At 47.2% G+C, this 26,930-nt stretch overlaps 1 long non-coding RNA gene across 1 annotated transcript in view; it reads right to left on the bottom strand.

The window, feature by feature from the left end:
- Positions 1-421: 421 nt before the first annotated feature.
- LOC115085071 overlaps positions 422-26,930 on the bottom strand; it is a 68,498-nt gene continuing 41,989 nt past the window's right edge. The window contains exon 3 of the long non-coding RNA XR_003854705.1: positions 422-733. This is a non-coding gene — a long non-coding RNA (uncharacterized LOC115085071). The remainder of the gene's footprint in view (positions 734-26,930) is intronic.

The following is a 26,930-nucleotide window of genomic DNA, read 5'->3' as shown; positions in this document are numbered from 1 at the left end:
GTCGTGTATCCACTAGTTTAACCAGTTCGTCCACTAGTTTGCCCAGTCTATAGCTGGATCCTCCAAACCCCCCTGGTTTGTTAGCCTGAATCCCCCTCAGTTGACCCAGACTCCTCAAACACACCTGAGAGATGCCTACAAACATTTTTATTTGGACTTACACCTCCTTATTAGCAGAGGTTATGCGGCACTAGACCTGGGCACACAGATAGATACATAAGCGCACATCTCTTGGCCCACCCCAGAATGCTCACACCCCACCCATGCCACGCCCCTTTTTTTGTCTGATGTTCTGTATCTTTTCTGCAGCCATTGGCACAGCATCAGTGAATGACTAACAGCACACTTTGCTTTCTCCTGAAAATATATATATTTTTTACATTTTATTTTATTCTAAATATTTAAGCAAGGACCTTCAGAATCACTGCCACCTCTCTCTGAGATCCAACAGAGGAGTGACTGAGAACAAAAGAGTTCGTAGTTTCACTTTCATCTAAAAAAAAGTGAAAAAGTCATGACATGCAACTCCCGGCTGGGATAAGCTGGTTGAAAAAGTGCTGAAACTTGATTTGCTGTTCGTTTCTCTTCCTATCCCTTAACTTGCTCCACTCTGGCTTGAAGTTAAAAAAAAATGCATGCTTTGCATCCCTCATAGATTTTATTAGGACTGAACGAAATAAACCATAAAGGGTTCGTATTTTGGGGGGGACTGCAGCCAGTTGGTTCAGTTGACCTGAAGCAAACCAAAAAAAAAAAAAAATTAATTCATTTGTCATGTTTTTCCATTCAGATCGAAATTGATGCACATCCCTCGTGCTCATGCCATAAATGAAAGAGACGATTCTTGAACTCTGCAGTGAGAACAGACAAGACAGAATATCAAATTACACTAACTTTTCCAAAGTCAGTGCATAAAACATGTAAACAAAACAATTGGACTGTCAGATATTTCGATAAAGATCAGGTTCATATGCAAGTGTTGACAGAAGAATGCATTTCTTGAGGTATCTGAATCCATCACTTCCTGCTGAACAGGACAACCTTAAAATATTTTTATGAAAGTACAGAACTGAAATATGCTTAAACAACTTTAATGAAAGTATGAATGAGTACAAAGAAAGTTTTAAAGTGGCTAAAGTATGTGAAAACAAGTTCAATCAGAAGCTTCTTGAGATACAGCGCACAGTGATTTGTTAAACGTAGCCGCACGTATCTTATAAAATCTGGGGTCAGCACGCACAAGGGGGTGCACATTTGTGCAACTTGCACACGCCGAGCCTGGCGCGCGCTGCCTGTTCCCTCCGAGGCCGCTCCGAAATCAGAGCGGCCTCGGAGGGAACTTTCTTTCCACCCCATTTATTTTAGTAAAGATACAATTGCTTCTTTGTTAATATGGAGAAACTGGTTCTGTTTGTAGGGGAGAAGGAGAGTAGTGGGAAAGGGCAAGGCATCTTTCAGGAATCAGTGCAACATCATTTTTATGGAAAAACTATTGGGTTGCCAATGTAACCCCTCTTGGTTTGAGACCACATAACTGAAGGGTCACAGCAAAGTCTTTCTCCTCCTGGGCGGCTGGAGCCGCGCCGCTGACGCTCCCTGTGGAGGAATCCTCTCGCCAGGATTCCCTCCTCCTCCTCCGCGGCTCGAGTGCCTCCGCCAAAGTCCTTCTTCGCAGCAGAAAGCCGCCACAGCCGATCTCCTCTTCTTCGGGGCTTGGGACGCCCCGGTGCAGCTCCTCTTTAGCGGCAGGAGCCACCTCCAACTGTCTCCAGGCTTCACGACGCTGCTGAAGGCCCTAGCTCTGCCCATCTTCCTTCCTGGTCTCCCAGCCAGCGGGTTGCTGACGCGCCATCACCCGTCCCGGGGGCTGGTCCGGAGGCCTCGACCATGCCCCCGTGGTCGGCACCACGCCCCCGGTCCTGCCCCGAACCGCCCCCTGACCCCGGACACGCCCCGGACATGCCCCCTCCCGCCCCTTTTACGAAGGATATTACGAAGCCCCGGGATTTACGCGCGTCCTGGGGCTGTGCACGCGCCAGCGGCCTCTGCAAAATAGGCGCGCCAGCGCGCGAGGTCCCTGCGCGCGTAAATCTGGCCAGATTTACGCGCGCAGGGCATTTAAAATCCGGCCCACTGTTTCTTTACCTATGGTACAGGGTCTAATAGCTCGTTTATGTTCTTATGTTCTTATTTACCTTCCTCTGAATCAGTGTCCAGGCAAAAACCCTCCCCAAGAAGGGTGGGAACATTTTCTTCTTCCTCTAGCTTGTGCTAGAAGGGAACAATAAAGCAAAAATCCCTCTCTCTTCAGATGGTCCAAAATATCTTTCCAAAGTAGCAGTTTCAGCCCATTGTTGACTGGTCATGGGACAGCAACCACCATCAACCTCCAGTCCTTCTAGCAAGCGGAAAACTGGTCCTTGTGTCAGGAACTAGTCCAAAGACAGAAAAAATCTCCAAAATTCAGACAATATGATAACCGGTAAACTGTGAGGCTCACCCAAACCTCCTACTCAAAAAAATCTCCTACCTTGCAAGGGAATCTCACTGGGAACTCCAAGCAGCCACTCCAACCCCTTGGTCAATCAACTGGAGAAGAAGAAAGACCCTTTTGCACATGCTTCAAACACATTTTATATGGGGGGAGCTAACCAATGCCAAAAAGGTAGAGGACTGGCTATGACAAAAGGAAAATCCCAGTATGCAAACTACCACAAAGATGTGACATGGGGAAAATATTAGTAGCAGAGGCATAGCCCTGCTACACCAGCTAAAAGAATTTTCAGATATGAACACAGTCACGTTATCATATTTTATTATCAAGGAAACTCCTATATTTGGGAAGACTTTGAACCCCTTCAGTGGATCAATGGCAAGCAGTAGCCCAGGACTCTGCTACTTAGGCCAGCCAGGACTGGGAACAGAGGCACTACTAGGTACATAAGACTTGGGAAGGGGGCCAATATGGTCTCTCCCTCTCCCCCCCAAAAAAAAAAATTCTATAATTAAATTCTACAATCACGCTCAGTCTCCCCTCCCCCCTTCCCTAGAACAATCCTGTAAGAACAAAGAACACCAGTGTTACTAGGATCCTGCTGGTCTACTGGGGACAACTTAAGAAACTGGCACCAACCATATGGGAAGAGCCATGGGGATACACGCCGTCGAGTTCCCGGGCCTGGCCCCACCCACCGCATACGAACTCGCGTGAAGAGGCAGCCTTTATAGCTGCAGGCGCGGGAAACCTCGGCCGGCCCCCAGAGTGACATCAGACGCCAGCAGGGTATATATACCCAGGCCCTGCACCAGGAAACTGCCTTGCAACGAGGTTCACTCCTGTGTATCTAGTTGCTGTTCCGTTCCTGCTCCAGCCTTGATCCTGCTTCTGTTCCTGCTCCAGCCTTGATCCAGCTTCTGTTCCTGATCCAGCCTCCATTCCTGATCCAGCCTCCACTCCTGCTCCAGCCTTGATCCAGCTTCCGTTCCTGATCCAGCCTCCGCTCCTGACCCAGTCTCCGCTCCTGCTCCAGACCTCCGTTCCAGTTCCAGCCTTGCCTTGCCCTCGGACTGTCTTCCTGGTTCCTGACTCTGGTTCGTCTATTGGTTTCCTTTGTCTGCCGCCAGCCCTGAACTTGGACCGTTCTTCACGCTGCTGACCCGTCGTCCTGGGAGACCTCTCCCAAGTCCCAGCGGTTCGGGTACTCACGGGCTCCTCCCGAGGGGATCTCGGGCTTCCAGGTTGAAGATCCTGTTCGGTCTCCTGGCTCCGTGCTGCCTCCCGGCCATTCCATCTCTGTAGAGTCTCCTTCATGTTCTGCCACCTCTCCGCATGGCCAGCCCAAGGGTCCACTACCCCAGTCATAACACCTTTGTTATCTGGGTGGGGTTTCTTTTGTATTGGTCTCTTGTCTCTTTTTCCTAATGTCTTCATCTTCCTTCTCTTAACTCCTTTTCCATTGTCTCCTTTCCATTCTACTTTTTTATTTTCCTGTATTCATCACTTCCTATCCTCTGCAACATCTCTTTCCTTCATTTCTCTCTTCTGTGCTCTAAATCTCTCCATTACACCAGCATCACTTCACTCTCTCTTTCCTCTCACACCTGGATCTCATCCCTCCTTCTCTTCATCTCTCATTCTTCAGTTCTTCCTATCCCAAAACGTCACCTCCCTAACTGCCCCTCCATTGCTCCTCTCATCCTCCATCTCCCCCTCACTGGGTTGTTCCTTCCAACAATCTAACTGGTTCCCTGCTTCCTCAACAGCCACCCCCTCTCATACGCTCCCCATTATCCTCACATCTAAACCATTTCATTTTACTCAATTTTGTCTCCCTTAACCTATCAACCTTGCTTTCTCTCTCTTACCACCAATTATCACCTCTTATATTTCTCCCCATCACCCTTTCTCTGATTCACTTTTACCACCAGTCAACCCCTTGCATAATCTTTCCCCTGCAACACACACACACAAAATATCCTTTCGGCTTTCTATTATGCATGTTCCCCTATTACCCCTTATGTCTGCTACACCCCAAACCCCTTTCCCCCCCCCCCCCCATCCATATCCCATCACCCCTCTTTCTCTCTCAAACCCTTATCTCCTTTCAGACTCTGGCTCTGGCTGTATGTCTTTAGGTACTAGTGTCCAGTCTAAGCAAACATGCTACTCAGAGAGTTGTAACCTTTAATTCTAATACTGTAGTATGTTTTTCATTACTATTTATTAGCTTATAAATCTTAATCAATAAACTATGGTTTTAATTATGAGGATGAGTTTTATTAAGTGGAGCAAAAAATTGGGGGGGGGGGGGGCAAAGGAACAAATTATTAATACTTTGTTCTGTTTAGGGAAATTATGGCCAAGGGAAATACTTTGGTTGTATGCATTACACTTCTTACCTATAGAAACCAAAATGGGAAAAACCCTATAGTACAGGGATAGACAGCTCCAATCCTCAAGTGCCCTTAACAGGTTTGGGTTTCAGGATCTCTGCAATGAATATAAAAATGAAATAGATTCATATACAATAGAGGCAGTACAAGGAAACTTCTCTCATGCATATTTATTGTGGAGATTCTGAAAACCCGACCTGTTTGCAGCATTTGAGGACCGGAGTTACCTATCCGTGCTTTAGTACCCAGAGTAGGGATGTGAATCGTTTTTCAACGATTAAAATTATCGTCCGATAATGTTTATATCGTCTTAAATCGTTATAGAACACGATACAATAGAAATTCTAACGATTTATCGTTAAAAATCGTTAAATCGTGTTAGTGCGCACTAACTCCCCGTTAGTGCGCACTAACTCGATTTAGTGCGCACTAACTGAAAATGATACAAATAAACACTTTCCAGGTCACTGAAGGTCAGTTAGGAATGAATATGTGTTCCTATTGGCTGGCTGCCCTCTTATCTATTGATGTTACCAAGGTTACCACTGAGGTGATGGTTGGGGGGATGGGAAATGGAACTGGAAACTAACGAACACCAACAGAAAATGAAACAAAGTGTTCACACTTCCCAGGTCAGTAAAGGTCACTTAGGAATGAATATGTATGTATGTATTCCTATTGGCTGGCTGTGCTCTTATCTATTGATGTTACCAATATGGTTGGGGGGATGTGAAATGGAAACAGTTGGAAGCTTGACAAAAAAAGTAATGTAATGATCAGCACTCACGTGACTAGAACTTGTTTGTTTATTATTTTTGTTAGCAGGCACCTGAAATGCTAGTGCATGTTGAATTTGCCAATCACTGTGCATTTTAGAAAGGTGGTCCTGGCTGGAACTGTACACAGTTCAAATATATGTAATTGATTGTTGGTAAGTGTATTTTTTAAGTAGCCACACTGGCACCAGTATGTTTACTTTTCCTCCTACTTAACTCACTAGCTCAGCTTTGTAAGAAGGGCTTCTCTGCTTGTGTGTTGTTTTTGTTTGGTGTGAGGAGAGCAGAAACATCAGATCTTTATTCAATCTACTACAGTCATCTCTTACAGTGCCCTATCCCTATTAATACCAGGAGTGTTGTGATCTTCCTGCACACAGTGCCCTAACCCTGATACCAGTCTGAGACAGCTCCCTCCCTGCATTACTAGTGAGAGGCTGGCTTCACAGACAGGGGGGAGCTGCCTGACCCTCACTCCTGACTTCCCCCATGTCCCAGCTAGTGAATGGTGTGTGGGTGAGGGGGGGGGGGGAGGATGGTGAAGTCTGAGACAGCTCCCTCCCTGCATTACTAGTGAGAGGCTGGCTTCACAGACAGGGGGGAGCTGCCTGACCCTCACTCCTGACTTCCCCCATGTCCCAGCTAGTGAATGGTGTGTGGGTGAGGGGGGGGGAGGATGGTGAAGTCTGAGACAGCTCCCTCCCTGCATTACTAGTGAGAGGCTGGCTTCGCAGACAGGGGGGAGCTGCCTGACCCTCACTCCTGACTTCCCCCATGTCCCAGCTAGTGAATGGTGTGTGGGTGAGGGGGGGGGGGGAGGATGGTGAAGTCTGAGACAGCTCCCTCCCAGCTGCCTGACCCTCACTCCTGACTTCCCCCATGTCCCAGCTAGTGAATGGTGTGTGGGTGAGGGGGGGGGGGAGGATGGTGAAGTCTGAGACAGCTCCCTCCCTGCATTACTAGTGAGAGGCTGGCTTCACAGACAGGGGGGAGCTGCCTGACCCTCACTCCTGACTTCCCCCATGTCCCAGCTAGTGAATGGTGTGTGGGTGAGGGGGGGGGGGGGAGGATGGTGAAGTCTGAGACAGCTCCCTCCCTGCATTACTAGTGAGAGGCTGGCTTCACAGACAGGGGGGAGCTGCCTGACCCTCACTCCTGACTTCCCCCATGTCCCAGCTAGTGAATGGTGTGTGGGTGAGGGGGGGGGGGGAGGATGGTGAAGTCTGAGACAGCTCCCTCCCTGCATTACTAGTGAGAGGCTGGCTTCGCAGACAGGGGGGAGCTGCCTGACCCTCACTCCTGACTTCCCCCATGTCCCAGCTAGTGAATGGTGTGTGGGTGAGGGGGGGGGAGGATGGTGAAGTCTGAGACAGCTCCCTCCCTGCATTACTAGTGAGAGGCTGGCTTCACAGACAGGGGGGAGCTGCCTGACCCTCACTCCTGACTTCCCCCATGTCCCAGCTAGTGAATGGTGTGTGGGTGAGGGGGGGGGGGGGGGATGGTGAAGTCTGAGACAGCTCCCTCCCTGCATTACTAGTGAGAGGCTGGCTTCACAGACAGGGGGGAGCTGCCTGTCCCTCACTCCTGACTTCCCCCATGTCCCAGCTAGTGAATGGTGTGTGGGTGAGGGGGGGGGGGGGTGGATGGTGAAGTCTGAGACAGCTCCCTCCCTGCATTACTAGTGAGAGGCTGGCTTCACAGACAGGGGGGAGCTGCCTGACCCTCACTCCTGACTTCCCCCATGTCCCAGCTAGTGAATGGTGTGTGGGTGAGGGGGGGGGGGGAGGATGGTGATGTCTGAGACAGCTCCCTCCCTGCATTACTAGTGAGAGGCTGGCTTCACAGACAGGGGGGAGCTGCCTGACCCTCACTCCTGACTTCCCCCATGTCCCAGCTAGTGAATGGTGTGTGGGTAAGGGGGGGGGGGGGGGGGGGGTGGTGAAGTCTGAGACAGCCCCCCCCCTGCATTACTAGTGAGAGGCTGGCTTCACAGACAGGGGGGAGCTGCCTGACCCTCACTCCTCCGGGGTATTGTGATCTTCCTGCACACAGTGCCCTATCCCTGATACCAGGGGTGTTGTGATCTTCCTGCATGCAGTGCCCTATCCCTATTAATACCAGGAGTGTTGTGATCTTCCTGCATGCAGTGCCCTATCCCTATTAATACCAGGAGTGTTGTGATCTTCCTGCATGCAGTGCCCTATCCCTGATATCGGGATGTGTGCAAGAAGATCACAACACCCCCGGTATCAGGAATAGGGCACTGTGTGCAGGAAGATCACAACACCCCCAGTATCAGGAATAGGGCACTGTGTGCAGGAAGATCACAACACCCCTGGTATTAGGGATAGGGCACTGTGTGCAGGAAGATCACAACACTCCTGGTATTAATAGGGATAGGGCACTGTGTGCAGGAAGATCACAATACCCCTGGTATCAGGGTTAGGGCACAAGTTCTAGTCACATTGACTGATCACATTACTTGTTTTGTCAAGCTACCAACTGTTTCCATTTCCCATCCCCCATATACTGTCAGTAGGAAACTTGGTAACATGAATAAATAAGAGGGCAGCCAATAGGAATACATATTCATTCCTAAACTGACCTTAACTGACCTGAAAAGTGTCAAATTGTATCATTTTCAGTTAGTGCGCACTAACTCCCAGTTAGTGCGCACTAACTCCCGTTAGTGCGCACTAACTCGAGTTAGTGCGCACTAATCGGAAAAAAACGATTTTTAACGATTTTTTAACTAAAAAATCGTGCCTAAGACGATTTTCTTGCCCTGCCACACGATTTCTATCGTTAAGACGATATGGAAAACGATTCACATCCCTAACCCAGAGTAATTTACCAAATGTCATGCAGAGAAACAAAGTTGGGAAGAATCTAGATCTCAGAGCCTAGAATTGCAATTCTGCATCGCCTGGGCCCCATACTGATTACAATACTGATCACAATACTGATCTCAGTGGGGACTTGCACTGCTGCTGCTGCTGCTGCTACTGCAGCTAAATCTAAATTTTAAAAAACAATGAATTTTCAAAAACAATGGGGACAGCACTACAGCCTATGCAATATTGTAAGAACAAGGCCTTTTGAAGGCCATGCTAGTGATTCCTTCTCTGCAGCCCCATCAAGTCAGTTGCCATGTGTGAATCCATATTTTCTTGTCTGCTGTTCTGTCTGTACAGGAAATGCTAAGGTCTTCAGTACCAACACTGGCTGAAAGGTGTCAGTATCATCCACTATAATGATAGCAGGTAAAACACTGATTTATCCCCTGAAGTGCCTTGAAAATTACCCTCACAGAATCCAAAACCCATGGGTTCCATCAGTGCTTTTCTTCTGGAATAACTTCAATTCTTAAACACTGCGAGCTAATAAACTATTAGCTTTACATATTGATTGTTTTCCATGAGGTTTATACAGCTATTTCATACACAATTATTTGGCAGGCCATGTTCTAATGCACTGTTTGATAATTTTGCAAGAGTTTTGCCTGCCAGCAGATCATGTACATCCATGAGCCTGCAGTATTTTTAATTTGCACAGTTGATAGATAAACCTTCAGAGCTATCCTGCATTGACAGTAAGGATAAAGCTAGTGAGGACAACTTGCTTCCTGAGTCCTATAATGTTCATCATCCATGAACAAATCCTACAAATGTCAATATGGTTCAGAAGCTACATAATGAAACCTTAAAGACATGTTCTGTGAAGAACAACAATATCTACACCACAGATGCTGTTAATGTTTGATTTCTGCTAAAGAATTTTCCATCTTAGGCTGTTCATGTATTTGTGGTTGATGAACATTTTTAACTGGCATGTTCCTTCAAAGCCTTATCTTATTTTACATCAGTGCTTTCAGCCTTGTTCCTAAGAAAGTTGATTCTTATGGAACAGCAGTATCTGTTATCTACTAGTTGTCACCATACTCTGGCTGTAAACATGCTTGCTCTATATCTTATGTCCGATCTTAGTTAAATTATAATAAAATATGGATTTATTAATTTATTTCTCAAAATTTGTGAATCTCCATTTTAATATGTAGATTTGCCTAATTTTATGAGTCTATAGCAGGCACATTCAATACAGAGTCCAGCAAATCAGATCATATTTTCCTCAGATTCAATCAAAATGTTTCAATGAATTTTCCAATAGAACCTGAGAAAATTTAGAAAAGCAGACAAATTTGAATCAAGCTAAAAATCTGCCTGGTTCAGTTTCAGTTCTGAATGTTTCATTCATCTTTAGTTTATGAGATTACTAGACAAACCCCTCATTCTTACATCATAGTCAGTTATTTGTAGTAATATGGTTCTTCATACAGTACTTGTTACTTCAGACAATTAATTTTCAATATAAGTGCCTTTTCTGATCCAAATATAGAGCAGCTCTGGCTGCCTTAAGATGTATAGTAGAAATGTTTCTGAAGGTATATTTTGGGGTAAAGGCTTAGTGGGGATCAACATGGGAATAAATAGGGATTATATGGGTAGAATGACCGAATATGACTAAATGTCTTCTCAGCTGCCTAAAAGTACATACATACTTTTGAGAATAGAAGAGTAGCCTAGTGGTTAGATGAGTGGGCTGTGAACCAGGGAAGCCAGGATTCAAGTCCCACTGTTGCTCCTTGTGACCTTGGGCAAGTCACTTTACCTCCATTGCTTCAGGTACTAACATACAGGTAAATTTTAAAAGAAACACGCGTGCGCCCATTTAAAATACTCATGACACGTGTATGCCAACAACCTATACATGCATATCTTACATGCTCACATAAGTGGGGAGAGAGAGAGAGAGCACCTTTGTATAGGGTCAGTCTGACACTTTATATATAGGTACCACTGGAGAGGGGCACTTTGAATCAGAGTGGGTTTTCGGGAGGTGGGTTGGGGTTACAGACACATTCAGAGGTATTTATTGTAAAATTGACATCACTAAAGAATTTTAGTCCCTATAAGTGATTTGAAAAGGAGTTGATTTGTACAATGCAGCTAGCAGAGACTGCAGTGTACAAATCAACTCCTCTTAAGAACATAAGAATATAAGAAAATGCCATACTGGGTCAGACCAAGGGTCCATCAAGCCCAGCATCCTGTTTCCAACAGAGGCCAATCCAGGCCATAAGAACCTGGCAAGTACCCAAAAACTAAGTCTATTCCATGTTACCATTGCTAATGGCAGTGGCTATTCTCTAAGTGAACTTAATAGCAGGTAATGGACTTCTCCTCCAAGAACTTATCCAATCCTTTTTTAAACACAGCTATACTAACTGCACTGACCACATCCTCTGGCAACAAATTCCAGAGTTTAATTGTGCGTTGAGTGAAGAAGAACTTTCTCCGATTAGTTTTAAATGTGCCACATGCTAACTTCATGGAGTGCCCCCTAGTCTTTCTAATATCCGAAAGAGTAAAAAACCGAGTAAATAACCGATTCACATCTACCCGTTCTAGACCTCTTGTTAGATTTTTCATTGCTTGTAAGGACTAAAATTCTTTAGTGATGTCAATTTTACAATGGATACCTTTGAATGTGTCTGTAACCCCAATCCACCTCCCGAAAACCCACCCTGATTCAAAGTTCCCCCTCTACAGTGGTACCTATATATACAGAGTCTCTCTCTCTCTCTCAGCAAAGTTATGCAGGTAAATAACGTGCGTTGCCTTTGAAAAATTTGTGGTTACATGTGTCAGTCTTGGCCCTGCCACCAAAACACCCCTTTTTTGCCTCCTTATTCTGGATACTTGTCCTTCCCGGCTTCTTAAAATTTGCATGGTCCATGTATGTGGCCATTTTTGCACGAGCAACGCTTTTAAAATCTACCTCATAGATTGTAAGCACTCGAGAGATTGGGAAATACCTACAGTACCTGAATGTAATTCACTTTGAAAGTGACTGAAAAGTGGAATTATAAATAAAATAAAATAATAATACTGTCACAATGTGCATAATGTGTATGGTGTTCTGGATGGACGTAACTTGGTCAGGGCAGAAAAATTACACACGTACAAATGAGGACCCATTGTTTCCTTACCAAGCAACCTGTTATGGAGGACATGCCTAGTATCATGATTCTGCCTGCAACACAGCCCCCATCCCCCACCAGCAGAGGTCATCAGTGAGCTTCCCTCACAGCTGCTCTAGCCGCCTTCTTGTTGATTCCACGAGGTGGTATCTCCAGCCCTACTTAACCCAACCTTTCCACACAATCCTTGCCATTTCATTAAGTCACCCAGGATCCTTGACCTGGCCATCCTTGCCATGCTTTCCTGCCTCGTGGCCTACCCTGCCCTTCTGCCTTGCTCTGTGGCCTTCCCAGCCTTCCTGCCTCATTCTGTGGCCTTCCAGGGCTCCCTGCCTTGCTCAGAGGCCTTCCAGGGCTTCCTGTCCTGCTTTGCAGTTTTCAAGCCTTCTAGATTCGCCTAGCTCAACCTTGTACTCTATTTGGGCCTTCTTGTTTATTGCTGCTTGTTCCAGCCCTGTCCTTATCCAGTCCTTGTCCTGTCCTTAAGTCCAGTCTTTATTTCCAGTCCAGTCCCTGTTTCCAGTTCAGGTCTTGCTCTCATCTCAAACCCTTGTTTGCCTGTCTTCAGTCTCAGCATTGTCTCCTGCCTCAGCCTTGCCCTTGTTCCAGTCCATGTCTTCAGCCCTGTCTGTATACAGATCCTGTCTGCCCTCAGTACCAGCCATGTCTCCAGCCCAGCCTGTGCCAGGTTCCAGCTCCCAGACTGTGCTGTGTTCCAGTTAAGTCCTGACAGCCATCAGAATCCAAGGGTTCAACCTGCAGGGGAGGTGGCTGGTACAGGCAGAGGACTCAGTCTGGCCTTGCCCCAGAGTCTGGCCCTGCTCCTATAGGAGTAATCCCTGATCCCTGCTTGCCTGAACATGACAGAATGAAAAGGCCAAACAACCCCCACAGAAGTGGGTCCAGGACTCCCTGCCAGCCTGGTAAGTTCAGAAAATATTTATCTCATCCTGCTGTAGTCACGAATGACTATGCTCCTGCTCTAGCACCAAAAACCATCCCTGAGGCTGCCCTTTATTGGATATGCCTGGCTGCCAAATCTGGAACCCACCACCCGTTATGGAGTATTTTCACTGCCATTTCCCTAACCCTGCCAAGTGGGGGCAGTTAGGGTTGCCAACTGGCTCCAAATTTCAGGACAGGTAGATCCAGGCTTTAATCCTCTGCATTCAGATACTTATAGTCTTGATTATCTTAGTGAATACAATAAGTAAATTAGAATAAGTCCCAGCATACAATGGGGTAAAACCAGAACTGGATCAACATAAGAACATAAGAAATTGCCATGCTGGATCAGACCAAGGGTCCATTAAGCCCAGCATCCTGTTTCCAATAGAGGCCAATCCAGGCCACAAGAACCTGGCAAGTACCCAAACACCAAGAAGTTCCCATGCTACTGATGCCAGTAATAGCAGAGGCCATTCCCTAAGTCAACTTGAATAATAGTAGTTAATGGACTTCTCCTCCAAGAACTTATCCAAACCTTTTTTGAACCCAGCTATACTAACTGCACTAACCACATCCTCTGGCAACAAATTCCAGAGCTTAATTGTGCATTGAGTGAAAAAGAATTTTCTCCGATTAGTCTTAAATATGCTACTTGCCAACTTCATGGAGTGCCACCTAGTCCTTCTATTATCCAAAAGTGTAAATAACCAATTCACATCTACTCATTCAAGACTTGAAAATCTGGAGCCAGTTGACAACCCTAATGCAGGATTGCAATGCAAACCCTCCATTTTTAGATCACTTTTTTTGGCTGTGATTCACTGAAAATGGCTTCCCATCCACAAGCTCTCCTGAAAACCACAGCACATCCAGGCAAAATTAAACTAGCCAAAGCAATTTTAAACTAGCACCTGTAAAGATAAATTCTGCTTCAGGAACCATTGTTCTTCTGCCCCTGTGTCAGATTGCAGGAATTTTAAAACCAGCTCCTGTGACTCAGAACCTCACACAGCATACCCTTATGGTAAAAAAAAAGACTAGCCAAAATAATCTGAAACAAATACCTGCACAAAGAAATCCTGCTACTGTGCCTCTGTGTCAGACTGCAGGAGTATTGAAGCCAATAGATGACAGTTCAGTCTCTGGAGCTCAGGCTCAATCAGCTGCTTGCAGCAAAACTGTAACAAGATCTGCTCTAACTACAAGAAAAGAAGGATGTGCATTCCCCACAATGGATCTCTCAGGAGTCCTCTTGATTTGAACCAGGCTCTGAAGATGATTTTAGTCCAACTCCTCAGAATCTGGTTCAGGTTTCTTCAACAATTGTTCCCAAGACCACAGTTTTAGCTCTGCCTGCAGCTTCTATGGTGACCCCAGCTAACTTCTTCCAGGCACTAGTGAGATCTGCAATTTCCTTGACTACAGCTCTTCCTGTTCTGTCTCTACAGCCAGATGAGTCAGTCCTTGCCATAAGTCCACAACAGAGGGACTCTGGTTCAGTGCCTCCACTCCAGATAGGATCCACTTCAGCAGATCCACCTCTGAAGGACTCTGGGCCATTAAGTCATCTCCAAAGGGACTCAGGTCCAGCAGCTACACAGTAGGAGCTGGACCTGAGCATATGGAGACATTATGGTCGGGCTGACCACAGTACATGCAAAGGCCGCGCTTCTTCCGAAATCTTCTCTCTTTGGAGGTCAAGTGACGGTGACCGAGTTGTGTTACGGTCCCGGGCCGTGCCCCGGGACCTACACTCACCATGTGGCTGGTCCAGCCGCAGGAATGCATTCCTTCCAGCCTCCCAGGCCGAAGACACGGCCCTCCGCAGCGTCCTCCCTGCAAGGGAGACACAAGCGCCGATCCGCGGCTGGCCCCGCCCCCTAGGAGCGCACACGCGCCGGGGCCTCTGTCTTAAAGGGGCCAGCGCGGGAATACCCGGGAACAGCCCTTGATGATGTCAGAAACTTCCGGCCCATTTAAACCCGGCAGCTGCAGCTATACCTCACCTTGCAAAGAGGTTCACACAGTTCATCTGTGTCTCTAGTTGCTGCGTTGGCCTCTGGTTCGTCTCTGCTGACTCTTGACTCCTGGCTTCTGACCTGGCTTCATCTCCTGGTTTTGGTTCATCCTCTGACTTCTGGCTTCCGACCTGGCTCCGTCCCACGACTCTGTCTTCGGCTTTCGTCCCTGGCTTTGGTTTCGATCTCTGACTCCTGGCTTCGCTCTTGGTCTCTGACTTCAGCTTCTTCCACCTCAGGTATCCAGTATTTGCTGTCCCAGAGGATTCTCCAAAGTCCCATCGGCTCGGGCTCTCACGGGCTCCTCCTGGGGGAGCCGCAGGATTCCAAGGGTGAAGACTCTTCCAGCCTCCTGGGTCCAGCCATCTTCTCCGTCTACCTCTCTGGACGCTGCCCGGATCCTTGGTCGCATAGGATCCCGCCTAAGTCCAAGAGGCCCGGGTTCCTATAGGCTCCTCCCGGGGGACCTCGGGCTTCCAGTGGTGAAGTCATCTCCAGAGTCTCTTCAGCGCCGCCTCCCAGCTATGACGCTTCTTGTGGGTTCCCACAGCATTCCATCTACCGTCTCAGCTGGCCCAAGGGTCCACAACCGTAACAAGTTGCATAGGTTCATCTGTATCAGCAGCAGGGATTACTGGAACCATCCGAGGTGTAGAGACAGCACTGGCCTGTTTCAACCCAGGTAACACTCTAGACCAGGGTTCCTTCACCTTGTCCCGGAGCCGGTGATCAATCTGAGTAGCCAAGGCTATTAATTCATCCAGCGAGTCAGGTTTTTGGCGAGCAGCCAGCTCGTCCTTTAAACGGATATCCAGGCCTCTGCAAAAGAGTATCTTGAGACATTTGGGGTCCCAGCGAAGTTCTGCCACAAGAGTTTTGAACTCGATGGCAAATTCAGCCAATGATCTGCTGCCTTGCTTCAATTCCACCAAAGCAGAACCGGCTACAGCAGTTCGAGCAGGGTCATCGAAAACGGATTTAAATAAGTCCATAAATCCTTCTATGTCCTGCAAAATGGAGTCCTTGCATTCCCACAAGGTAGATGCCCAAGACAAGGCCCTACCATCCAGGTATGAAAGGATGTAGGTAGTCTTGGAGAGAGCTGTAGGAAATAGAGACGGCTGTAACGCAAAGTGCATGCAGCACTGGTTCAAAAAGCCCCGGGTCTTCTAGATTTCTCCGGAAAAGTGGATTGGAGCTGCCAGTGGTACAGCAGTCTTTAAAGTCACCTCCTGTGACTGACCTTCTTGGTTGGAGGCTGTGCCTTGAACCTCCTGTGTGTGTAGCTGATGAAATGCTGCAGTAAGTTTCTCCAAGGCATCTTGCTGCTCCACAATGTGCTGGGTCAGGCCTGGTATGGCCTACAAAACATTAAGTTGTGCCGGATCCATGGAGTTAGCAATCTGTTAGGAGCTGCTATCTGTTGGGAGTAGCAATCAGATAGGAGTTAGCAATCTCTTGTTATTTAGGAGAGTTGTGGGTGGATCCTTGGACCAGTGACAGATGACCACGCCCCCAGGGAAGATCCCGAGAGGGACCACCGTTCAGACTCAGAGTTAGGAGACAGACACACATTAGTTATTTTATTAGACAGTATACTGAACCACCAGAGGTGGCAGTAGTGAGCTGGAATGCCTGGCTGGGCTGTAGTCCCTCAGATTTTGGAACAGCGATCCCTGGAGGCTGAGCTGTAGAGAAACTGAAATATAGTGAGTAGGCAGGGTATGCAGAGTTCATGTACCAAACCTGATGGTAACACTCACACAATAGAAGCCCAGGAGCTGGAATGTATAGGCCCTCGAGGAGCGAGTACCCGGTTCCAGGGAAAGCTCTGAGAGAGCGATGGTAACTCACTGATGTAGTTTGCAGTGATGACTTCCAGGCAGAAGAGAATACGGAGCAAGTCTGGGAACGAGGGCCTCGAGGAGTGAGTACTGGTTCCAGACTGTCACCTGAAAAACAAAGGAGAGAGCGAGGCCCCCGAGGAGCGGGTACCCCTGGTAAGTCCGAGGAGGCAGAGTAGCTTAGGTAGAGTAACCCAACCCTTGCTAACTCGAGGGGCTGTCAGCTAAAATTAAGGACGAGCTGGCAGTCTGGGAGTTTCCATCTTCGCAAGACTCCCTCATCGAGCTGGCCTCTAGGCCGACAGGAAACATGGCAGGTTGCAGCATCTAGCCGGTCCGAGGACGCCGGAGGACTTCGGCAGAAGGATGCCGCGGCAGCCAATCTTCCCGCAGGTGAAGAGGGAGGCACCAAAGAGGTATGGAGGGTGGAGAGAGGGCGTCGGGAACCGACGGACACAACACCCTGCAAACGGTTAAAGAGCTCGGCTATCAATGGTAACGGGTACCGGTCCTTGATGGTAATAGCATTCAGCCCACGGAAGTCGATACAAGGACACAAAGTCCCATCCTTTTTGCCGACGAAGAAACCGGCCCCGGCTGGGGCCGTAGACTGTCGGATAAACCCCTTCTGAAGATTGTACTGAATATATTCGGACATGGCGCGGGTCTCCAGGGCGGACAATGGATAAACTCTTCCACGAGGCGGGGTGGCTCCAGGAGCCAGATTAATGGCGCAATCAAATTCTCGATGCGGGGGCAAAGTATCTGCGGCCTTCTTGGAGAACACATCGGCAAACTGGCTGTATTGAGTAGGCAGGCCCTCCAAGAGTGACATACAGAGGCAGCTAGAGGAGGAAGTTACTCACATAAGGCAGGTTTCATGGCATGCTGGGCCCCAGCGAGTTAGTCGCAAAGATGTCCAGTTGAACTGTGGGTTGTGGCGTTGCAGCCAAGGTATACTAAGTACAACTGGGTTGATGGCTTTTGAGATGACATATAGAGTAATGTGTTCCTTATGGCCGGTGTGATGTGACATTCCGAGGGAACCGTGTAGTGCGTTATTCTCCCCAGAAGGGGATCTCCACGGATGGAGGAGAGAGTCAAGGGTCTCGGGCATGGACGAGTAGGAATGAGTAGGTGTTCTACCATGTACTGCAGGATGTAGTTTCCTCCGGCCCCAGAATCCACCAGGGCCAGCATAGGGAATTTGTGACCTCCGCAAAAGAGGGTCACAGGCAAGATAAGCGGGGGAGTAGGTGAAGTTATGCCTAGGGTCACTCCCCCAGTGAAGCCTAGGCCTTGGAGTTTCCCGGATGAATTGGGCAGTGAGCAATGAGATGGCCCGATCCTCCACAGTAGAGACAGAGGCCCGCCTTGCAGCGTCTTTGCCGTTCCTCCGGAGAGAGAAGTCCTCGTCCTAATTGCATAGGTTCGTCGGCGGTCTCCTCAGTGATGGGAGGAGTTTGGGAGGCAGGTGAAGATTGTCGTGGAGGAGTAGAAGTTGCCATGCACCTTCTCAAGCTTTAAAACTCACAAGCCCTCTCCTGTAGGCGGCGGTTGATCCTGGAGGTCAGCTTGATGAGGGAGTCAAGTGAAGATGGAAGCTCCTGGACTGCCAGCTCGTCCTTAATTTTAGCTGACAGCCCCTCGAGGAATATAGTCCAGAGACAGCTCTCCTCCCAATGGAGTTCTGATGCTAAGGTTCTGAACTAGATTGTGTAGTCTGTGAGAGAAGTCCTTCTTGACGGAGATGTAGCAGATTGGATCCAGCTGCTACCTGTTTCTCTGGATCCTCAAACACGGTCTGGAATAGCTCCAAGAAACGAGGAAGATCTTGCAACACTGGATCTGAACGTTCCCATAGCGGAGAGGCCCAGGCCAGGGCCTCTCCTTCCAACAAGGACAGGATGTAGGTAGTTTTCATCATGTTGTCCGGAAAGAGGGAAGATTGAAGGCGGAAATGCATACTGCACTGATTAAGGAAGCCCTGGCAAGGCGGGGTTCGCTGGAATAGCGTGGAAGTACAGGCAGCGGAATTATCGGTCGAGTGGATTCCGGCATCACAGGAGGAGTCAGTGCTGGTGGAGGGGTTACGTGAGCCTGGACCACTGAATCCAAACGGGCGTTGAGTCGCTCCATTGGGGACGCCAAGGACTCTAGGGCCCACTGTTACTCCAAAATCCTCTGGGCCAGACCTGGAATGGCTTGCAGGGCTGACACCTCCGCCAAATCCATGGCCTTGATTTACTGTTATGATTCTGAAAGGTGGATCCTTTGTCTGAGATAGAGTTGGTGCTACCTGAGAGAGAAGACCCTCACAGGTCCCTACCGTCGGAAGGCGAGGCTGAACTGATGCAGGGGCCGACTGGAGCTTCACCAATTCCCCACGGGTTGAGCATTTAGGTGCGTGGGGCCGGCTGGACTTAGGTAGACCCCCGTGAAGACAGGAGCAAGATTGATGTTCAATCTGAGGTCAGAAGCCTGAGGGAGGTCGGAAGCCGGTCCAGGAGTCAAAGCCAGAGGAATTGTCAGAAGCTGATCCGGGAGTCAAAGTCAGAGGAATGGTCAGAAGCCGATCCAGGAGTCAGAAGCCAGAAGATCCATCCAAGGAGGAAAGGAGCGGGAGCTGGGATCGGGCAGGAAGACAGGAGCAGGTCCGGGGAAGTCAGGCAGCGGAGCACAGGATACAGGAACAGAACTCGGAAGCAGGAACTCAGCACCAACACAGCACCAACATAGCACCAGAAGCCAAGAAACCAAGGCAAGGTCTGAGGAGCAGAACTTGCCTTAAATAGCAATCAGGTAGGAGGAGTCCCCAGGGAGGAGCTGTGACAATTTCCTGTCGTGGCCCCTTTAAATATCAGAGATCAGTCACGCGCACGGCTCTTGGAAGGCCCTGCAGGGGAGGAGTCAGCAACAAGGAGGAAGGCAGGCAGGAGACGCGGCCATGTTTAGCAGCGGCTGGATCAGCCGCAAAGAGAGCGTCAGGGATGGCTGCCTGCTCCTGCCGGCACTTCATGGACTGCCTGTCCATGTCGGTCATTGGCCGGCCCTGGTCACGGAGCACCATGGCTGGCGGCCATAACAAGAGAGGCTCTGACCCCATAATTCAGCACCAGAGAGACCCTGATCCTCAGCTGCAGGTCCAGCTATGGTTGTAGTATGTATTGCTTGTTCCAGCCTTCATCTGCCCAGTCTGTTCCAATCTTCCTCTGCCTAGCCTGTTCCATACTTCATCTGTCTAGCCTATTGTTGCCTTGCCTTCTCTAACCCTATCATAAGAATATAAGATTGCCATGCTGGGTCAGACCAAGGGTCCATCAAGCCCAGCATCCTGTTTCCAACAGAGGCCAAACCAGGCCACAAGAACCTGGCAATTACCCAAACATTAAGAAGATCCCATGCTACTGATGCAATTAATAGCAGTGGCTGTTCCCTAAGTAAACTTGATTAATAGCCATTAATAGACTTCTCCTGCAAGAACTTATCCAAACCTTTTTTGAACCCAGCTACACTAACTGCACTAACCACATCCTCTGGCAACAAATTCCAGAGCTTTATTGTACGTTGAGTGAAAAAGAACTTTCTACAATTAGTTTTAAATGTGCTACATGCTAACGTCATAGAGTGCCCCCTATTCCTTCTATTATCTGAAAGAGGAAATAACCGATTCACATTTACCCGTTCTAAATATCTCATGATTTTAAACACATCTATCATATCCCCCTCAGCCGTCTCTTCTCCAAGCTCAACAGTCCTAACCTCTTTAGTCTTTCCTCATAGGGGAGTTGTTCCATCCCCTTTATCATTTTGGTCGCCCTTCTCTGTACCTTCTCCATCACAAATATATCTTTGATGTGCTCCAATACCTGATACTCTGCTTTTCAGGGTTAAGAAATGCCTCCTACAGACCTGTGTAGGTCTGGAGACATCAGGGAAAACAAAACTTTTCTGACCACAAAACAGTACATCTTTGTTCTTAAAAAAACTTTCAAATACAAATTCCTTATCTCTTTCTAAGGAAAAAGATACAAATAATGTAGCCCTCTTATTTATAATATCTAACGATTCTTCTAAAAAAGCAGAGATAGCCCTAGGTAAGGTCCCGGCTTCAAGCCTAGACCTAGGCCCAAATCGTTAGTTTAAAATAAAGCTAATAACTATGGTTTGCTTCATTCGGAGGGCCCCCCAAATGAAACGAATTAGACTTATTCATTGCATTTTGCAGTTTCATTTTAAATGAATGCACATCCCTATTGAATGGTCCACTTTGGAATTCATGCGTTGGGGACAAGGATAATCTGACTTCTGCTTAGTGTTTGTGGCACCGTCTGGCCTGTGGATTCATCTGGCCATCGTCTTCCCCGCAGGAGCCAGTTTCTTTTTCATTGCAAAGAGAGACTGATCTCTCAGAACATGCATAGATTGCCATGTTCTGAATGCTATTGCTAAGAAGGACAGATACCCTCTGCTATTTATAACAGAGCTCTTTTAACGCCTGCAGGACGCCAAGATATTTAAGAAACTGGATCTCCAAGATGCAAACAATCTCGTATTAAAGCTGATGACAAATGGAAGACCACCTTTAACACATGTGATAGGCACTAAGAGTATTTGGTAATGCCCTTCAGGCTTAGCAATGCCCCTGCAATCTTTCAGAATATGGTCAATGAGATCTTCCATGACCTGCTGTATAGCTATGTGGTCATATATCTGGACATACTTATTTTTTCCAGACCTTGAGATCCCATTGTAGAGATGTTCAGACCATTCTTCAGCACCTCCTGGAAAACAATCTCTACACCAAGCTGGATAAATCTCTTAGAGCAAGAGGAACTCCCCTTCCTCAGGCACATAGTCTCTTGAGATGGATTTCAGATGGACCTGGCCAAGGTAAAAGCCATCCTAGAGTACCCTTGTTCAGTTGGATTCCGAGCCTTGCAAAAGTTTCTAGGGTTTGCCAATTATTACTGCCAGTTTATTCCTAGTTACTCCACCTTTGTGCCCCCCCCCCCCTTACTGTCCTTACCCACAAGAGCACTAACAGAAAGGATTAGCTGCCAGAGGCTACTGAGGCTTTTCATAAACTAAAGAATGCCTTCTCTCATGGACCCTGTCTATGCCACCCATATCCTACACACGGCACTTCGTTCTGGAGGTAGTTACTTCTACCCTTGGGGTAGGGGCTGTCCTCAGCCAATACAGCTCTGAAGGTGCTCTTCATCTGTGTTCCTACTTCTTCAAGAAGGTCTCCCTGGTTGAGCGCAACTTCAATATTGGAAACTGAGAGCTCTTGGCAGTCAAGTTTGCCCTAGAAGAATGGCATCATCTTCTTGAGGGAGCTAAAAATCGCATCATCATGTATATGGACCACAAGAACCTTGAATATCTACATCAAGCTCAACATCTCAACCCTAGACAGCCTCGCTGGTCCTTGTTCTTTGCACATCTTTTTGTTTCTCTTTCTATGTTCCAAACCTGGGATCTATAGCTTCCACCCTTGTGGCCTCTGAAGTAGAAATACCCCCTGGGGCTTCTGATGCAATACCATGCTTTTAGTCCCTAGGATTTGGGAGGACAGTTGTGCCATTGAACTGATCTCTGGAGCCATGTTTCCACTTGGGTGGACATACCCTTTGTCAGGCCATGAAAGTAAGGCCATGTCTGAATACATTCAAGAAAATCTGGCTTGAGGCTTTATTCAACTATCAAAGTCTCCTTGCCTGCACAGGATTCTTCTTCATACAAAATTATGGATCCCTTGGGCCCATATCTACTAATAAGTTAAAGATCATTATCTCATGACACTAATCTCTGAACTCTTTCATGGACTTCAGTGTGCCCATATTTTTATCAAGTTGGACTTGATGCCTATATCTTCATTCAGATATGACAGAGTGATGTGCGGAAGACTGCCTTCAATACCAGGGACAGTCACTATGGGAATACAATCATACCTTTGGACTTTGTAATACTCATGCTGTATTCCAAGCCTGTGTCAATAATGTTTTTTGTGTACCTTGATGACATCTTAATCTTCTCCCTAGGCCTGGTCACCCAGTGTGAATAGAAGTAGGTCCAATTTTTGGGATATATAATCGCATCAAGGTTTTAAGATGGATGCAGTAGCTGCAATACTTAAATGGCCAGTACTTTTGAGGCTCAGGGTACTTCACTAACTATTATCAACACTTTATCCAGAAATTTTCTAGGATGGTAGCTTAACTTATGTCACTTACATTTAAAGGGATGCTATAGAATTCTTGGAACCCAAACTCAGAGGGCCTTCAAAGAACTGAAGCAACTCTATGTCAGCAGCAGTGGCATACCCAGAGCTGAATTGGAAGGGGGAGGGGGGGGGGCAAGATTAACATGGGTGAGCAGTAGGCAAACAGGTCTAGGCCCTACTAGTTGTACTTGTATGAATAAATGATGTCTTAGAGTACACCTGACAATGGATTTCAAAATAGTCTGCAACAACCATCATGCATCATAATTGACGTTTTAAAATATTTTAATTTTATTATTTCAAGCACTTAACATTAAAAATGCCTTATTTCTCTCTTAATGTATCTTATATTTATTGCAGTTTATAAATACATAACAATATCATGTAAAGAGAAAAAAAGAACACATAAAAGAAACATCAGATCAAATCACATAATTAAACTATTGATTAGAATGAGTGGACAAATAATCCATTAGCTTTAAGATTCATATTTGTATGACTATGCAGAATACAAGTACATGTATAAAAATAAGCTGTAATGCTGTGATATATATGACTTGTCAATTCCAGCACTATTCAAAAACTATATTTCTTTGTTCATGAACTTTTCCACTTTTTCTGTTGGTTTTCATAACCGCACAATTTTTCAATAACAGGCACCATTAGATTAATGGAGTCTATGAGACTGTGATTTTTTTCATAGAAATCAAGGTTGGTTTTCAGTTTTTATTATATCGTTTATATTTTGCACAGATTAAAAGACCACCATTGACTAATTTATGAGTATTGATATACCTATATAGATACGCTCCCACTGTGGATTATTTTTAAATGATATTGATTTACAAGCTTGAAGATTCCTTAATGCTCCTAAGTTCAAATGAGAGTCTAAGGTAAAATCAAAATTTATATAAAAGGAAACATCTTTTGTAATACGTTGCTGAACCTATGTTGTGTTATCTTCACAAAATATCAATATTTTAAGCTGAATCTATCCTTTATACATATAGGTAAACTTTACTCTTAATGATCTCTTGATGTTACATGTTCAGTTTTACTTAAATATCACCATTTTATTTAAATGTCACCGTTTTATGAATTATTGATTTTTATAAGTTATTTACTTGTATTTAAATTTTGTTTTATTAACCATTGTATATTTTTGTGATTCACTCATAGCCCCTGAGGCAGCTGTTGTATGAACGGAGAAACTCGGCCTGAGTCGGGCAGTTATTTTAAATACGTCGCCACCACAATAAAGATTGAAAAAGACTTTGGCATCTAGTCCTTTTTTGTTTTCCTAATGGCTTTTTTAGATCGCCTACCTTCTTGTTTTTTGGGTCCAAATATTATATAAGGCCCACCTAGCTTGTTGTTGCCCAGGTAGAGTGTCCATCAAGCTAGGTGGAGAGAACATTGCCCAAATCTCTTCTTGGAGTGAGTTTCCTCACTCCGACGGCCAGCAAATCTTCACTAGAGACCACTGTTCTTTCCGTACATCTCATGTTGAATGTGAAAGTGGCCCCCAACCCCCTACGCTCATACCTAATCCCCACCTCGAGTTACTAGGTGGCCCTCCCATAGGGATACAAATACCTGTCTAGGGCATAATCACTATAGCATGTCTATGTCTCTGTCTCTGTCTCTGTCTCTGTCTCTGTCTCTCACAGTTTCCAGATTCATTGGTTGTTTTATTGCGGTGCACGATGTTTTTGCGATTTGCGAATCCATTTCCGCAAATGGCGAAAACATCGCGTGATGCGATGTTTCCCCGCTGCACGAAAAATGCCTTATTTGCATGGGACACGCCCCCTCATGCGTTACCACTGCGATATTGGAAAATGAGGCCCTTAGTCATTTAAAAATATATTTTCTAAAGGCTTAAAAAAAAAAAAAAAGCAAAACTGTTTCAGATTGGAACTATTCTAGTCTTCATGCTTAAATTATGCTTCAAAAAAACAAACAAACTCCACCTGGCATCAGTATCTTATATTTGTGATTTTGCTGAGATGAACATTTTAAATACTTTAATTTTTTTTTTACTTTAGTATTTGTCTCTACCCACTTTAGTATTTGTCTCTACCCACTTTGTTAAATTTTATTTTCCAGCAGAGGGATTCTTAAAATTTAGTAACTTCATCTTTCATCCAACTTTTCAACAAAATCAGCACAAAAGTTGAGGTATATGTATTATCACACTTCATTTTTTAAAACTGGCAGATTCCTTTCTCACATACACATCACATACACACACACACAGAAGCTCCATTCCTTTCTTACATATACATCACATCACATACACATACACACACACACACAGAAAGAAGATCGGTGCAGCCGGTCCAGCTAATCACGTGGCCGAAGAAAGGAAGATCGGTGCAGCCGGAGACCAGCCGCCGAGACTTAAGGGGCGCCGTGGCAGGCAGCCAGCCCCCGACTCTCCCTGCCTCCCCCCCATTGCCACCCTCCCGACGCCCCCCCTGGTGGTCCAGCGGAGCTCCCGGAAGCGATCTGCCGCTCCCGGGCCTCGGCTGCCACTAAGCAAAATGGCACTGGTGGCCTTCATCCCCTGTCACATGGTAGGGGCTAAAGGTCACCGGCGCCATTTTGCTTAGTGGCAGCGGAGGCCCCGGGAGCGGCAGATTGCTCCCGGGACCTCCGCTGGACCACTAGGGGGGGTATCGGGTGGGTGACACTGGCGGGGCAGCAGGGCGAGTTGGGAGCTGGCTGCTTGCCGCGGCGCCCCCTAAATCTCGGCGAGTCGAAGGCTGGCAGAATTTTGAAAGGGCACTTTTTGCCCTTTCAAAATTCTGCTGCCTGCCGCGGCGCCCCCTAAGTCTCGGCGCCCTAGGCACAGGCCTAGCTCGCCTAGTGGTTCTGCAAGCCCTGCTGACAGGCGAAGGTGTAGCGTTCTTTCGGGAACTGAGCTGGTTGAAGCTGGTTGAAGGCATTAACCAGTGTCTCCAAGGTTTTTGTTGCGTCCGTCGGTCTTCAATGGGTTCGCCCCGCCTACCTCTTTCTACTTCGGCTCTTCCTGCTCACCTTGGATTGATGGCCGCCATGGCATCTGCTTGCCGTTCTCTCCGGTGTCCCTGGAGCGGCTTTGGTGCTGCCTCTCACCATTCTTCTTCAAGATACCTCTAGGGCGCGTGCATGCACGCCGCCGTCATCTTTAACTTTGGCGCGAACCTCAGGGGCGTCCCCCTGTTCTGACATCATGACTTCCAGGTATATCTGCCTACAGTATTTGCTAGCTCGTTGAGTTAGCAACAGGAATCTTACGGATGGGATTTGCTCTCCGTTCCTAAGCTACTCTGCCACTCCAGCGCTATCTGGAACTCTTACTACCCTTCGGAGTCTCTTAATGGGGTACCCACTCCTCGGGGGCCTCTTTGCTTCTTTCAGGTGCTATCAGGAAACCGGTACTCGCTCCTCGAGGGCCCATGTTCCCTGTGTCGCTGCCTGCAACCTCTACCCTTCCACTTGGAAGAACTAACTTACAGTTACCATCAGTGAGTACAGATACCATCTCTTTCCACAGTACTGCTTCACTGGAACCAGGTACTCGCTCCTCGAGGGCCTGCTCTCTGCTCCGGTGCCAGACCTCTCATCTAGTGGAATCTCTGTTACTGCTAAGTGAGTACAACGCTACCGAGTCTCTCTGCTCTAAGGGATCAGGTACTCTCTTCTCGAGGGCCTGCTCTCCCTGCCTCGGAGCTTCTCCTATTTCTACATTGGGACTCTGAATGCTATTCTTATTGTGTACTCATAACTCTCAGTCTCTTTCCACTACAGCACTGCCTTGCAGAGGATCCGTTGTTCCAGCGTTCTGTATGAGAAGTGCCCAGCTGGGCTCTACACCACTACTCACTACCACCACCTCTGGTGGTCAATCAAACTGTTTAATAAAAGATTCAAATCTGTGTTTGTGTGTCCAGAGTCTAGCCTGACACCGTGGTCCCTCACGGGACTGCCCCCCGTGGGTGTAGTTAGCTACCACAGTGTCCAAGGATCTACCCAAACACCATTAACCATAACAGTTTTTTGCTGTTCAGCCAGATGCTGGGCCAGGCCAGGAATGACCTGAAGGGCTGAGAGCTGAGCCGGGTCCATGGAGTTTGCAATCTGTTATGTTTAAGGAAGGGTGTGAACCCTTGGGCTGAGATGAGGGATGTCTCCGCC

The sequence above is a fragment of the Rhinatrema bivittatum genome, chromosome 2 (assembly GCF_901001135.1).
Source record: "Rhinatrema bivittatum chromosome 2, aRhiBiv1.1, whole genome shotgun sequence".
Taxonomy (NCBI): domain Eukaryota; kingdom Metazoa; phylum Chordata; class Amphibia; order Gymnophiona; family Rhinatrematidae; genus Rhinatrema; species Rhinatrema bivittatum.
This window is presented reverse-complemented; position numbering and strand designations above follow the sequence as displayed.